At 48.0% G+C, this 13,452-nt stretch overlaps 1 long non-coding RNA gene across 1 annotated transcript; it reads right to left on the minus strand.

Annotated features, from left to right (window-relative positions):
* Positions 1-4,455: 4,455 nt before the first annotated feature.
* Positions 4,456-5,758, minus strand: LOC105737853. The gene is made up of 2 exons (XR_001113540.2): positions 5,577-5,758; positions 4,456-4,756 (listed from the first exon to the last, which is right to left on the minus strand). It is a non-coding gene; the product is annotated as an uncharacterized LOC105737853 (long non-coding RNA).
* Between the last annotated feature and the right edge of the window lie 7,694 nt (positions 5,759-13,452).

Below are 13,452 nucleotides of genomic sequence, written 5' to 3' on the forward strand. Positions count from 1 at the left end.
CTCTGTCACCCAGGCTGGAGTGCAGTGGTGCAATCTTGGCTCACTGCAAGCTCCACCTCCCAGGTTCAAGCGATTCTCCTGCCTCAGCCTTTCGAGTAGCTGGGATTATAGGCGCGTACCACCATGCCCAGCTAATTTTTGTATTTTTAGTGGAGACAGGGTTTCATCATGTTGGCCAGGTTGGTCTTGAACTCCTGACCTCAAGTGATCCACCCGCCTCAGCCTCGTAAAGTGCTGGGATTACAGGCGTGAGCCACCGCGCCTGGCCTTGCCTGGCCTCTTTCTTGGAAGTTACACTGCACCGGAATACGATTCACTAGGTAGAGACTGTTTCATCCACCCTGGCTGGGACCAGTGCTGGGAGAGGTTCTGGGTTCTGGGGCTAGTGCCTCCAGTTCTGATCCTGGCCACCGGCAGCTGGTCAGTTTGTGCCCTGGACGGATGGGTAGAAAAATCAATGGTTTTGCTCTGCTGATGAAAGTGGTCCTGACAACTCCCATGCTGGAGACCAATAAAGCCCCACGGACACAATTATTTACTATGAAGATGTAGCTATCGATTGAGCAGTTATGAGGATGAAGTGCAGGAAGTCACTGACATCAGGTGGCCTGCTTTCTCCAGAAGGTGACGGGAAAGCCTAGCTTTTTTTGTTTCTCTTTTGTAAACATTTTAAAACCTTTTTCTGGCTGGGCACACAGGCTCATGCCTATAATCCCAGCCTTTTGGGAAGCCAAGACGGGTGGATCACCCGAGGTCAGAACTTCAAGACCAGCCTGACCAACATGGGAAACCTATCTTTACTAAAAATACAAAAATTAGCCGGGCGTGGTGGCTCACGCCTGTAATCTCAGCTACTCGAGAGGCTGAGGCAGGAGAATCGCTTGAACCTGGGAGGCAGAGGTTGCAGTGAGCTGAGATTGCGCCACTGCACGCTAGCCTGGGCAACAGAGCGAGACTCCGTCTCAAAATAAAATAAAAAAACCTTTTTCTTATGAAGTGCAGTTGACCCGTGACCAACACAGGTTTGAACTGCCTGGGTCCACCTAGACACAGTGTTGTTTCTTTTCTTTTCCTTCTTTCTTTTTTTTTTTTGAGACAGAGTCTCGCTCTGTCACGTAGGCTGGAGTGTAGTGGCACGATCTCGGCTCACTGCAACCTCTGACTCCCGGATTCAAGTGATTGTCCTGGCTCAGCCTCCCGAGTAGCTGGGATTACAGGCGCCCACCACCATGCCTGGCTAATTTCTGTATTTTTAGTAGGGATGGGTTTCGCCATGTTGGCTGGGCTGGTCTTGAACTCCTGACCTCGGATTATCTGCCTGCCATGGCCTCCAAAATGCTGGGATTACGGGCGTGAGGCACCGTGCCCAGTCACACTTTTTCTTTTCTTTTCTTCTTCTTCTTTTTTTTTTTTTTGAGACAAGATCTCCTTGTTCCCCAGGCTGGAGTGCAGTGGCGCAATCTCAGCTCAATGCAGCCTCAGTTTCCCTGGGCTCAGGCAATCCTCCCACCTCAGCCTCCCAAGTAGCTGGGACTATAGGCGCCTGCCACCACACCCAGCTCACTTTTGTATTTTTTGTAGTGATAGGGTCTTGCTACATTGTCCAGGCTGGTCCTGAACTCCTGGCTTCAAGCAATCTTCCTGCCTCGGCCTCCCAAAGTGTTGGGATTATAGGCATGAGCCACTGTGCCCAGCCTCAAAGAAGATCAATGTTTTTTTTGTTTGTTTGTTTTCGTTTTGAGACACAGTCTTGCTGTGTCGCCCAGGCTGGAGTGCAGTGGCACGATCTCGGCTCACTGCAACCTCCGCCTCCTGGGTTCAAGGAATTCTCCTGCCTCAGCCTCCCGAGTAGCTGAAATTACAGGCATGCGCCACCACGCCTAGCTAAGTTTTGTATTTTTAGTAGAGACGGGGTTTTGCCTTGTTGGCCAAGCTGGTCTCGAACTCCTGACCTCAGGTGATCCGCCCACCTCAGCCTCCCAAAGTGTTGGGATTACAGGTGTGAGCCACCGCCCGGCCAGATCACTGTTTCTGTTTTGATGCTTTGGTATCATGTGCACATCCTGTTTCTCCTTGAACTTGAGCCCACGATCTTAGCATTCATTGGTGGATTGAGTGGTTGAATTCTGGAAGTTCTTGGAACGGCCTTGTTTTCCTTGTCTGCAGAATGAAACTCCAGCTGCTGGAGGGCTTCAGGCAGAGTCATCCTATGGAGCATCATGATTTAAGGGACCCAAGAAAACTGTCACTATGTGGCTACCTCACGGTGGTACAATTAGGTGAGTGGCTCCAATAAGTCACCCATCCAGACATTCCTGGAGAAGTGACCTTTGGGCTCCTCTCTGTCTTAGGTTCAGGTCACAAATGTGACTTTAGGCTTAGATCGAAAGGCACCCTCATCTTCAAGCCCACGTCGCTGCCATCAGCATGTCCCTTTCGTCAAGAGGAATATGTGCAATTAATAAAGGAGACAGGGCTGGCGGGAGCCAATTATAACAAACACATCAGATGCCAATAGCGCCACACAAACACGCTTTCCCATTGATTCCTGACAATCATTTTTGACATCTGTGCCTGTCCGGGCCTGTTTTCTGCCCCTTCAGGGACCTTGGTAAAATGTCAGTTCCTGAGCCTTTCCCGAGTGTGCACACTTTCACCGTGTTTGCTCTGCGATACACCTGGGTCTTGTGTACAGAGAAACAAGAGGGTGCTTTCTGCTGCTAATTTTGCTTTGTTTGACTCTTCTCTGGTACACAAGGTAAGACTTAAAAGCCGTGTAGGCCAGGTGCAGTGGCTCACGCCTGTAATCCCAGCTACTCAGGAGGCTGAGGCAGGAGAATTGCTTGAACCTGCGAGGAGGAGGTTGCAGTGAACCGAGATCGCGCCACTAGCACACCCTCAGTGATGGGTCCCTCACTCGAGAACTTTCCAAGGGGGCCCATTGAGCCCATGACAGAACAGACTGAGTGAACCCAGCTTCTGAAAGTGCCTCCGACAACCCGGGCTCTGCCCACCAGGCACAGGCAGCGCCAGTTCGTTCTCTGCCCCACGGCAGCAACCCCCTCACGGGGCCTGACCCAAGCTTGTGCTCAGTGCAGCTTTGTTGAGTTGAGTCACAGCAGGTGCTTGGAGAGAGCTCCTGGCACAGAAACACGGGTGAGCCCCAAGCCCTGCCGGCTTCTGGAACCTCTGGAATGTTCTCCAACAGAACAAACAGCTCCGCGCCTGATGTTGGGTCTGATGTCACTCAGCTGTGTTCAAGGTCAGTTGTGCATCTGGGTCCACAGTGCCTTCCGGGTCGGGGGCATTACCTGTGGGGCCAGGGCAGGCCAGACGCAGGCCCCACGGGAGGGAAACCGCTGAGAGCAGGACGGGCTGAACATGTGGGTGCAGATTCTTCCCCTGCAAATGTCAAAGGGAACCTCTCAGCAGCGGTTATTCCAGAGACTGGGACATTTACATGTAGTTAGAGCAAATGGCAGATGTTCTTCCAGGGGGCTTTCAGGCCAGGGGCCAGAAAGTTTTTCTTTTCTTTTTGTTTTCTTTTTTTCTTTTTTTTGAGACCGAGTTTTTGCTCTGTTGCCCAGGCTGGAGTGCAGTGGTGCGATCTCGGCTCACTGCAACCTCCACCTCCCAGGTTCAAGCGATTCTCCCGCCTCAGCCTCCTGAGTAGCTGGGACTACAGGCATGTGCCACCACGCCTGGCTAATTTTTTGTATTTTAGTAGAGACGGGGTTTCACCATGATGGCCAGGCTAGTCTTGAACTCCTGACCTCAGGTGATCTGCCCGCCTCGGCCTACCAAATTGCTGGGATTACAGGCATGAGCCACTGCACCCGGCTTCCTGATTCTTTTTTTTAAGGGATGATTAGTAAACATAAATGTCAGCAACTTGGGAGCAGTGCTAAACCAAGCCCTGTTTTTACTCTACTTCCTAACCCCGAACCAAATTAACTAAGCCACTGGGGACCTCCACCGCGTGGATACTCCCCTCCCTTCCAATTGTGAGCTCCTCAAAGATTAGGGCAATGCTGGCTCCAAAAAGCACGTGACGCATGAATGAATTTGTGAGTGGGTGCAGACAACCTGTCTACACAGGTGTCAGCTTTCCTACTAGTGAAGCAAACTCCAGCAAAAGATTTTTTTTAAAGCAAAGAAAAAAGAAAAAAGAGAAAAAAGCCTCCTATAGGTTGCTTGTCTCATGTGTCCACAGAAGATAATGGATTGCATTGAAATCTAGGAGCCTTTTCTCTGAAACCCAAGGTCTGTGAGCAGCAGAAAGTGGATGGTCGGAAGATCTGATAAAAGAGTCTAATATTTAAAACAGCCTGGTTAAATGTGCACAGCCTTGAATGGAGACGTGAGCCAGATGCTCTCAGGATGCACTGACATTGTTTCGTTATCGAGATGAGACACTAATGTTTTAGAAGAGTGATGGTGGAAGACAGCTGAAGATTTCCTGTCATTTGAGTGTTTATTTACAATCCCTCCCAGTCTCAGTCATTGCTCCTAAAAGCATCCACATCAAGATGATGATTAAATGCAAATACTTATCAGGCGTCCCCCAAATCCTGGGGTACAGATGGGCAGTCTGCAGGTGCCTTCCGCCCTGCGCAGAGGGAGCATCAAAGCTGCAACCCAGGCTGGACCAAAGGAGGACACGCCCAGCGTTCTCCTAGGGGATCCCCTGATAAGGAGGAACAAGATCCGTCCATAGCTGAGTTGAGCTTTTCCTCAGGAATTCAGCTCCACCCACCTGTAACAAAAAACCCAATTTAGGGCTGCGTGCAGTGGCTCACGCCTGTATCCCAGCACTTTGGGAGGCTGAGGTGGGTGGATCACTTGAGGTCAGGAGATTAAGACCAGCCTGGCCAACATAGTGAAGCCCCTGTCTCTACTAAAAATATAAAACTTAGCCGGGTGTGATGGTGCATGCCTGTAGTCTCAGCTACTCAGCTGGCTGAGGCAGGAGGGTTGCTTCAGCTTGCGAGGTTGAGGTTGCAGTGAGCCAAGATCGCGCCACTGCTCTCCAGCCTGGGTGACAAAGTGAGACTCTGTCTCAAAAAAAAAAAAAAAAAAAAAAAGGAAAGAAAAACAAGCTATTTAGAGGAAATAATACACACGTTATTTATAGAAGTCTGAAACCAGGCTGGGCATGGTGGCTCATGCCTGTAATCTCAGCACTTTGGGAGGTTGAGGCTGGAGGATTGCTTGAGCTCGAGGGTTCAAGACCAACCTGGGCAACATGGCAAAATCCTTTCTCTGCAAAAAATACAAAAATTAGCCAGGTGTGATGGTGTGTGCCTGTAGTCCCTCCTGCTTGAGAGGTTGAGATGGGAAGATGGCTTGAGCCCAGGAGGCAGAGGTTGCAGTGAGCCGAGATCACACCAGTGCACTCCAGCCTGGGCAACAGAGCCAGAAAAAAAAAAAAAAAAAAAAAAAAAGAAAAAAAGTCTGAAACCAAATTGCAACCTGTGCATCTTATGCAAATTGTACGGAAGTCATATGCTACTGATTACACTGAGTTGCTTTATGCACTCACTGTAGGGTTACCCTTGGGAATTTCTGAAACCCACTGAGGCAGCTCTGATTTCGCTGTTAACTCCATCACTCTTCTCCACCTTCTCCACCATGGCTCGGTGGTTGGCCCATCCGTACCTGGCTGCACAGTGCCTTGACTTTGACACAATAAACGGGAACTGATTCACAATGAAGTCATCTCACACCACATCTATATGTTCTGCAGTGATTTCAATGCTAGTCAGGGAAGAAAAGTTTAACACAGACTTTACAAAACAGGAGATTGCCAGAAACAATATTTAGGTGTTTCCTTTACCATGAATTCATGTTGGAAGGTTCTGGATGCCTAGGAAAACATAATTCGATATAACTTAATTTTTTGTTTGTTTCTTTTTGAGATGGAGTCTTGCTCTGTCACCCAGGCTGGAGTGCAATGGTGTAATCTTGGCTTACTGCAACCTCCGCCTCCCAGGTTCAAGCGATTTTCTGCCTCAGCTTCCTGAGTAGCTGGGATTACAGGCACGCGCCACCACACCTGGTTAATTTTTGTATTTTTAGTAGAGACGGGGTTTCACCATGTTGGTCAGGCTGGTCTTGAACTCCTGACCTTGTGATCTGCCCGTCTTGGCCTCTCAAAGTGCTGGGATTACAGGTGTGAGCCACCGCACCTGGCTGACATAACTTAATTTTAAGAATGTAATAGAGGCCTGGTGCGGTGGTTTATGCCTGTAATCCCAGCATTTTGGGAGGCCAAGGCTGGCGGATCACTTGAGGTCAGGAGTTTGAGACCAGCCTAGCCCATATGGCGAAACCCCATCTCTACTAAAAATAGAAAAATTTGTCGGCATGGTGGTGTGCCTGTAATCCCAGCTACTTGGGAGGCTGAGGCAGAAGAATTGCTTGAACCTGGGAGGCAGAGGTTGCAGTGAGCTGAGATCAAACCACTGCACTCCAACCTGGGGCTCCTTCTCAAAAAAAAAAGAAATTACATTAAGTTTTATTTTGTTTTTGAGACGGGGTCTTGCTCGGTCACCCAGGCTGAAGTGCAGTGGTACATTACGGCTCACTGCAACCTCAAATTCCTGGGCTCAAGTGATCCTCCTGCCTCAGTCCCCCGTGTAGCTTGGACTACAAGTGCCCGCCAGTATGCCTGGCTAATTTCATTTATTTTTGTGTTTTTAGAGACAGGGTCTCACTAAGTTGCCCAGGTTGGTCTGGAACTCCTAGCTCATGTGATCTGCCTACCTTGGCCTCCCTAAATGCTGGAATTACAGGCGTGAGCTACCATACCCAATCCACATGTCCTTCTGTTTTTTTTTTTTGAGACGGAGTCTTGCTCTGTTGCCCAGGCTGGAGTGCAGTGGCACGATCTCGGCTCACTGCAACCTCCACCTCCTGGGTTCACACCATTCTCCTGCCTCAGCCTCCCAAGTAGCTGGGACTACAGGCGTCCGCCACCACGCCTGGCTAATTTTTTGTATTTTTAGTAGAGACGGGGTTTCACGGTGTTAGCCAGGAGGGTCTCCATCTCCTGACCTCGTGATCTGCCTGCCTCAGCCTCCCAGAGTGGATTACAGGTGTAAGCCACTGTGCCTAACATGTTTTTTTTTTTTTTTTTTTGAGACGGAGTTTTGTTCTTGTTGGCCAGGCTGGAGTGCAGTGGCGCAATCTCGGCTCACCACAACCTCTGCCTCCCAGGTTCAAGTGATTCTCCTGCCTCAGCCTCCCAAATAGCTGGGATTACAGGCATGCGCCACCACGCCTGGCTTATTTTGTATTTTTAGTAGAGACGGGTTTCACCATGTTGATCAGGCTGGTCTCGAACTCCCGACCTCAGGTGATCCAGCCACCTCAGCCTCCCAAAGTTCTGGGATTACAGGCATGAGCCACCACGCTGGGGCCTCGCATGTCCTTCTTCTAAAGCATCAGCTGTTGGCGGCAGAGCCTGCTTGAATCCAGCACGTCCTCGCTATAGGCATTTGGAAACTGCAACTTTAAGCAAAACGACATGTAACAAAAACTATTTTTTTCTTATTAACATTATAATGAAACAACAACCTAATTTGAAGACCTGTTTTACTTCGTTTTGCTTAAAGTCAGTTTCCAAAGATCCACTGATGATGTTAAATGAAAACTTCACATCTTATTTTGTAGAGATGGGGTCTCGCTCTGTTGCCTAGGTTGGTCTCAAACTCCTGGGCTTAAGTGTTCTCCCCCACCTCGGCCTCCCAAAGTGCTAGGATTATAGGCATGAGTCACCTTGCCCGGCCCTGTTTAATTTTTAGTTAATTAATTATTATTTTTTTTTAGAAACAGGGTCTCGCTCTATCACTCAGGCTGGAGTGTAGTGATGCAATCATGGGTCATTGCAGCCTGGAACTCCTGTGCTCAAGCGATCTTCCCGCCTCACCCTCCCAAGTAGCTGGGACTACAGCGGTGCCACCACAGCTGGCTCAGGAAAGGGCATTCTAAGGAGGAGACATTTAAGCTGAAACCTCGTGAGTGAGAAGGAGCCAGGCATGTGAAGAGGGTTGCAGCAATATAGAACACGCTGCGTAAAGGCCCTGGGCTGGGAAAGAGCTTGAATTGTTCCCAGCACTGGAAGAAATCCAGAATGCTGGGCTTGCTGAGCTTTGGTGAGGAAGTCACAGAGGCAGGGCGTCCCAGGCCTTGCTGGGGGAGGGCCTGAGCCCAGGTTGTCGGATAAAATGTAGGGCTCCCAGTAAAATTTTTTTGAGACAGAGCCTCACTCTGTCGCCCAGGCTGGAGTGCAGTGGCGAGATCCCGGCTCACCGCAACCTCTGCATCCCAGGTTCAGGCGACTCTCCTGCCTCAGCCTCCCAAGCAGCTGGGATTACAGGCGCCCACCACTACGCCTGGCTAATTTTTTGTATTTTTAGTAGAGATGGGGTTTTGTCATGTTGATCAGGCTGGTCTCGAACTCCTGACCTAAGACGATCTGCCCTCCTCGGCTTCCCAAAGTGCTGGGATTACAGCCGTGAGCCACCACACCCAGCCAACTCAGAAATTTAAAAACATTAAATGGTACTTTACATGTAGAGAAGTAGAATAAAACGTAGTTTTTCCCCCATGATGTTCTTTTAGAAGTTTTTCTTTTTTTTCTTTTGAGACAGGGTCTCACTCTGTTGCCCAGGCTGGAATGCAGTGGTGCCATCTTGGCTCACTGCACTCCAGCCAGCCTGGGCAACAAGAGCAAGACTCCATCTCAAAACAAAACAAAACAAAACACAAAAAACAAAAAACAGCACCCCTGCGTAGGACAGCTTCATCTGACGGCACCACCGTCTTCTACGGGGACCGAAAAGAATTAAATTACAAGCTGGGCGCGGTGGCTTACGCCTGTAATCCCAGCACTTTGAAAGGCCAAGGTGGGTGGATCACCTGAGGTCAGGAGTTTGAGACCAGCCTGAACAACATGGTGAAACCTTGTCTTTACTAAAAATACAAAAATTAGCTGGGCATGGTAGTGGGTGCCTATAATCCCAGCTACTTGGGAGACTGAGGCAGGAGAATCGCCTGAACTGGGATTACAGGCACGCACCACCACGCCCAGCTAATTTTTGTATTTTTAGTGGAGACAGGATCTCACCATGTTGTTCAGGCTGGTCTCAAACTCCTTCTATACGATCCCACACCAGCATTCCTCAAAACCGTCCAGGTCACCAGAAACACTGTCACAGCCCACAGGAGCCCAGGGAGACGTGGTGACCAAAGGCGATGTGGGGGCCTGGAGCAGAAAAGAAAATCAGGGGAAGAGTAAGCAAACCTGAATATACTACCGACTTTGGTTAGTACTAATGTAGCAATATGGGTTTATTCATTGTAATACATGTACCATACTAACATATTTTTATTTTATTTATTTATTTATTTACTTATTTATTTATTTATTCATTTATTTATTTTTGAGACTGAGTCTTGCTCTGTCGCCCAGGCTAGAGTGCCGTGGCTTGATCTCAGCTCACTGCAACCTCCGCCTCCTGGGTTCAAGTGATTCTCCTGCCTCAGCCTCCGGAGTAGCTGGGATTACAGGTGCGTGCCACCATACCTAGCTAATTTTTATATCTTTACTGGAGATAGGGTTTCACCATGTTGGTCAGGCTGTTTGAACTCCTGACCTCAGGTGATCCCCCCGCCTTGGCTTCCCAAAGAGCTGGGATGACAGGCGTGAGCCACTGTGCCTGGCCCACGCTAATATGTTAATAATAGGGGAAACTGGGCTGAACTAGCTTCTCAATTTTTCTATAAATCTAAAACTCCCTGAACTAGCTTCTCAATTTTTCTATAAATCTAAAACTCTTCTAAACAATAACATCTATTCTTAACATTCTATTAGACAATTCTCATGTCAACTTTCTGTAAAGGACTGACAAGGATTCTTCTAGACTACATTTTTACTTTTTTTTTTTTTTTTTGCGATGGAGTTTTGCTCTTGTTGCCCAGTGGAGTGCAATGGCGTGATCTTGGCTCACCGCAACCTCCACCTCCTGGGTTCAAGCGATTCTCCTGCCTCAGCCTCCCAAGTAGCTGGGATTACAGGTGTGAGCACCATGCACCTCCACTCCTGGCTAATATTGTATTTTTAGCAGAGACGGGGTTTCTCCATGTTGGCCAGGCTGGTCTCAAACTCATGATCTCAGGTGATCCGCCCGGTTCAGCCTCCCAAAGTGCTGGGATTACAGGCATGAGCCACCGTCCCCAGCTCTTTTTTTTTTTTTTTTTTTTTTTGAGACAAGGTCTTGCTCTGTCACCCAGGCTGGAGTGCAGTGGCACAATCAGAGCTCACTGCAGCCTCAACTTCCCTGGGCTCAGGTGATTGTCCCACCTCAGGCTCCCAAGTAGCTGGGACTACAGGTGAGCCACCACGCCTGGCTATTTTTTTGTGGAGATGGGATTTCACCATGTTGCCCAGGCTGGTCTCAAACTCCTGAGCTTAAGCAGTCTACCCGCTTCCACCCCCCAGCGTGCTGGGATTACAGGCATGAACCACTGCGTCTAGCCCATATTTACATTTTCACAAAATATTGAATATTACACACATAGAAAGAAGTGCCCAAGCCATCAGTGTACAACTCAATGAATTTTCACAAAGGCGACCATTTACCATTGCTCACACCAAGGAACAGAAGGTAACCAGCACCCCAGAACCCCCCTCACTCCCCTTCCTCTGCCTACCCCCTCCTCAGCAGGGGTAACCACGACTGGAACTTGTAAAGCCATGTATTTGTTCTGCTTATTTTTAAACCTTATATAAAGGAATCCTAGATGATCTCACACTGCATTTTAATAGACACCACCATTCTCATTCTCCTCTGTAGGGCTTTCAGCACTTCTCAAATCTTACAAGTTGTGAGAAAATGTATCATTCCTTTACACTCAACTGTGTCAAACATCCCAAATAATGTTTCCAAACCCAGGAAAGCCAGGGACTGTCTACGATTTGCTGTGGCTTCACCTGTTTGTGTCCAGGTTGCTCACGCCCACCTGTTCACCCTTATGAGAACCCATCACATTAAGAAGATGGAAAACAGCCTGGGTGCAGTGGCTCACGCCTGTAATCCTAGCACTTTGAAAAGCTCAGGCCAGGATCACTTGATACCAGGAGTTCAAGACCAGCATGACCAACATGGCGAAATTCCGTCTCTACTAAAAAAACAAAAATTAGCTGGGCGTGATAGCACATGCCTGGAATCCCAGCTCCTCGGGAGGCTGAGGCAGGAAAATCGCTTGAACGCGGGAGGCGGAGGTTGCATTGAGCAGAGATCGCGCCATTGCAATCCAGCCTGGGCCACAAAAGCGAAACTCTGTCTCAAAATAAATAAATAATAAAAGTTTATCATATTTTATTATTTAGTCATAGCTTATTTAGACAATACTTGTATTGATTTGCCCACAGAGTCACTCTGGGTTGAAACAGAAAGCAGTCAGAAGCAATTCGTTCTCTCTGTTGGCATTAGAGCTAAGAATAAAATAAGTCAATACAGTCACTTCTACAGTATGACAAAATGTTCCCTCTTGATCAGTCATTTTATGACCCAAGGTCACAGCTCTTGCAAAATTTTATCGTAGCTTGACAAACTCTCCATATCAATTCCACATTACAAGATCTTACAAGCAGGAAGATTGCTTGAGTCCAGGAGTTCAAGACTGGCCTGGGCAATATAGCGAGACCCCATCTCTACAAAAAATACAAAACTTAGCTGGCATGGTGGTGTGCACCTATGGTCCCATGGGAGGTTGAGGTGGGAGGATCACCTGAGTCCAGGGAGGTCGAGGCTGCAGTGAGCTTCGATCACGCCACTGCACTCCAGCCTGGGCGACAGAGTGAGACCCTGTTTCGGGAGAAAAAAAAAAAAAGATGATTAGTCCTTTGATGGAGTGAGGAGTGGGGGTGAGACTAATTATGCCAGTAATTGATCTATTAGTATTTCAGCTCCTGGGAGGAAGACTGTAGTCACGGGATGAATGTTGGAAAAGTTATAGTTTTGTTAAATAAATAAAAGCTTATCTTATAATTCATTAAAATAACCGTCAATTTTTTCCTACTGATTAGAACGTGTAAAGTTTATGACTATATATTTTGCCAGTCACTCCTTTGTGAGGGCTCCTAGATGTTTCGACAGCTGGCATGCTCTGGGGAGCTGACCATGTAGTCAACTACCATTTCTTTAGCCAGACATGTGAGCTGTTTCAGCGCTGACCCTTGTTCACTCACCCTTGACTTCTGCATCAAGCGGCAAGGGCAAGCTAGCATTTCTAGTCCTTATTTCTGTTTGTGTACCTCCAAATTATATTGACAAGTCAATTCTATTGTTAAGAGCAAACCAATTTCACAGAACTGCTCTAAAAAATGGAAGAAACAAATTCTTTACACAACAAGGGAGTCTGAATTTCACAAACGTGAAACAGTTCCACTCTTTTAGGCTTGTATTTTGAAGCGTCATGGCTTATGAGAAGCCTGTTGTGTACTGGCGAGGCTGACACTGTTTGCTTAACCTTATGTAGCTTTCTGCAAAAATTAATTTACTAAAACGTGACAAAATTAAAAAAGTTTTAAAATATTATTGCTTCACTGAGGTTCAAATAAAAAATGCATGAAAATTATTTTTATATTTTTTCCTCTCCTTTAAGATGGACTTAAAATGCTAGTTTATTTTATTTTGTTACTTTGTTATTTTTGTTTGAGACAGAGTCTGTCTCTGTTGCCCAGGCTGGAGTGCAGTGGCCTGATCTTGGCTCACTGCAATCTCCGCCTCCTGGGTTCAAGCAATTCTCCTGCCTCAGCCTCCCGAGTAGCTGGGACTAAATGTGCACGCTGCTACGCCTGGCTAATTTTCTGTGTTTTAGTAGAGACGAAGTTTCACCGTGTTGCCCAGGCTGGTGGCCAACTCCTGAGCCCAGGCAATCCGCCCACCTTGGCCTCCCAAAGTGCTGGGATTACAGACGTGAGCCACCACCCCTGGCCACTAGTTTATTCTTTTGGAAAGATAAAGATAGGTTCTTTTTTTTTTTGAGATGGAGTCTCCCTCTGTCGCCCAGGCTGGAGTGCAGTGGTGTAATCTTGGCTCACTGCAACCTCTGCCTCCCAGGTTTAAGCTATTCTCCTGCCTCAGCCTCCCGAGTAGCTGGGATTACAGGCTCCCGCCACCATGCCTGGCTAATTTTTGTATTTTTAGTAGAGATGGGGTTTCACCACGTTGGGCCAGTCTGGCCTCGAACGCCTGACCTCAGGCAATCCGCCCTCCTCGGCCTCCCAAAGTGCTGGGATTACAGGCATGAGCCACCCGCCCCCGGCCAAAAATATGTTCTTTTAAAGCAGAGACTGGAAAGGAATAGGGATGATTTAAAAACCCAACTCTTCCCATTATATTTGAAATGGTGAAATGCAGGTGCTTTATTTTGCTTCCCAGT

This window comes from Nomascus leucogenys, chromosome 18, assembly GCF_006542625.1.
Source record: "Nomascus leucogenys isolate Asia chromosome 18, Asia_NLE_v1, whole genome shotgun sequence".
NCBI lineage: Eukaryota > Metazoa > Chordata > Mammalia > Primates > Hylobatidae > Nomascus > Nomascus leucogenys.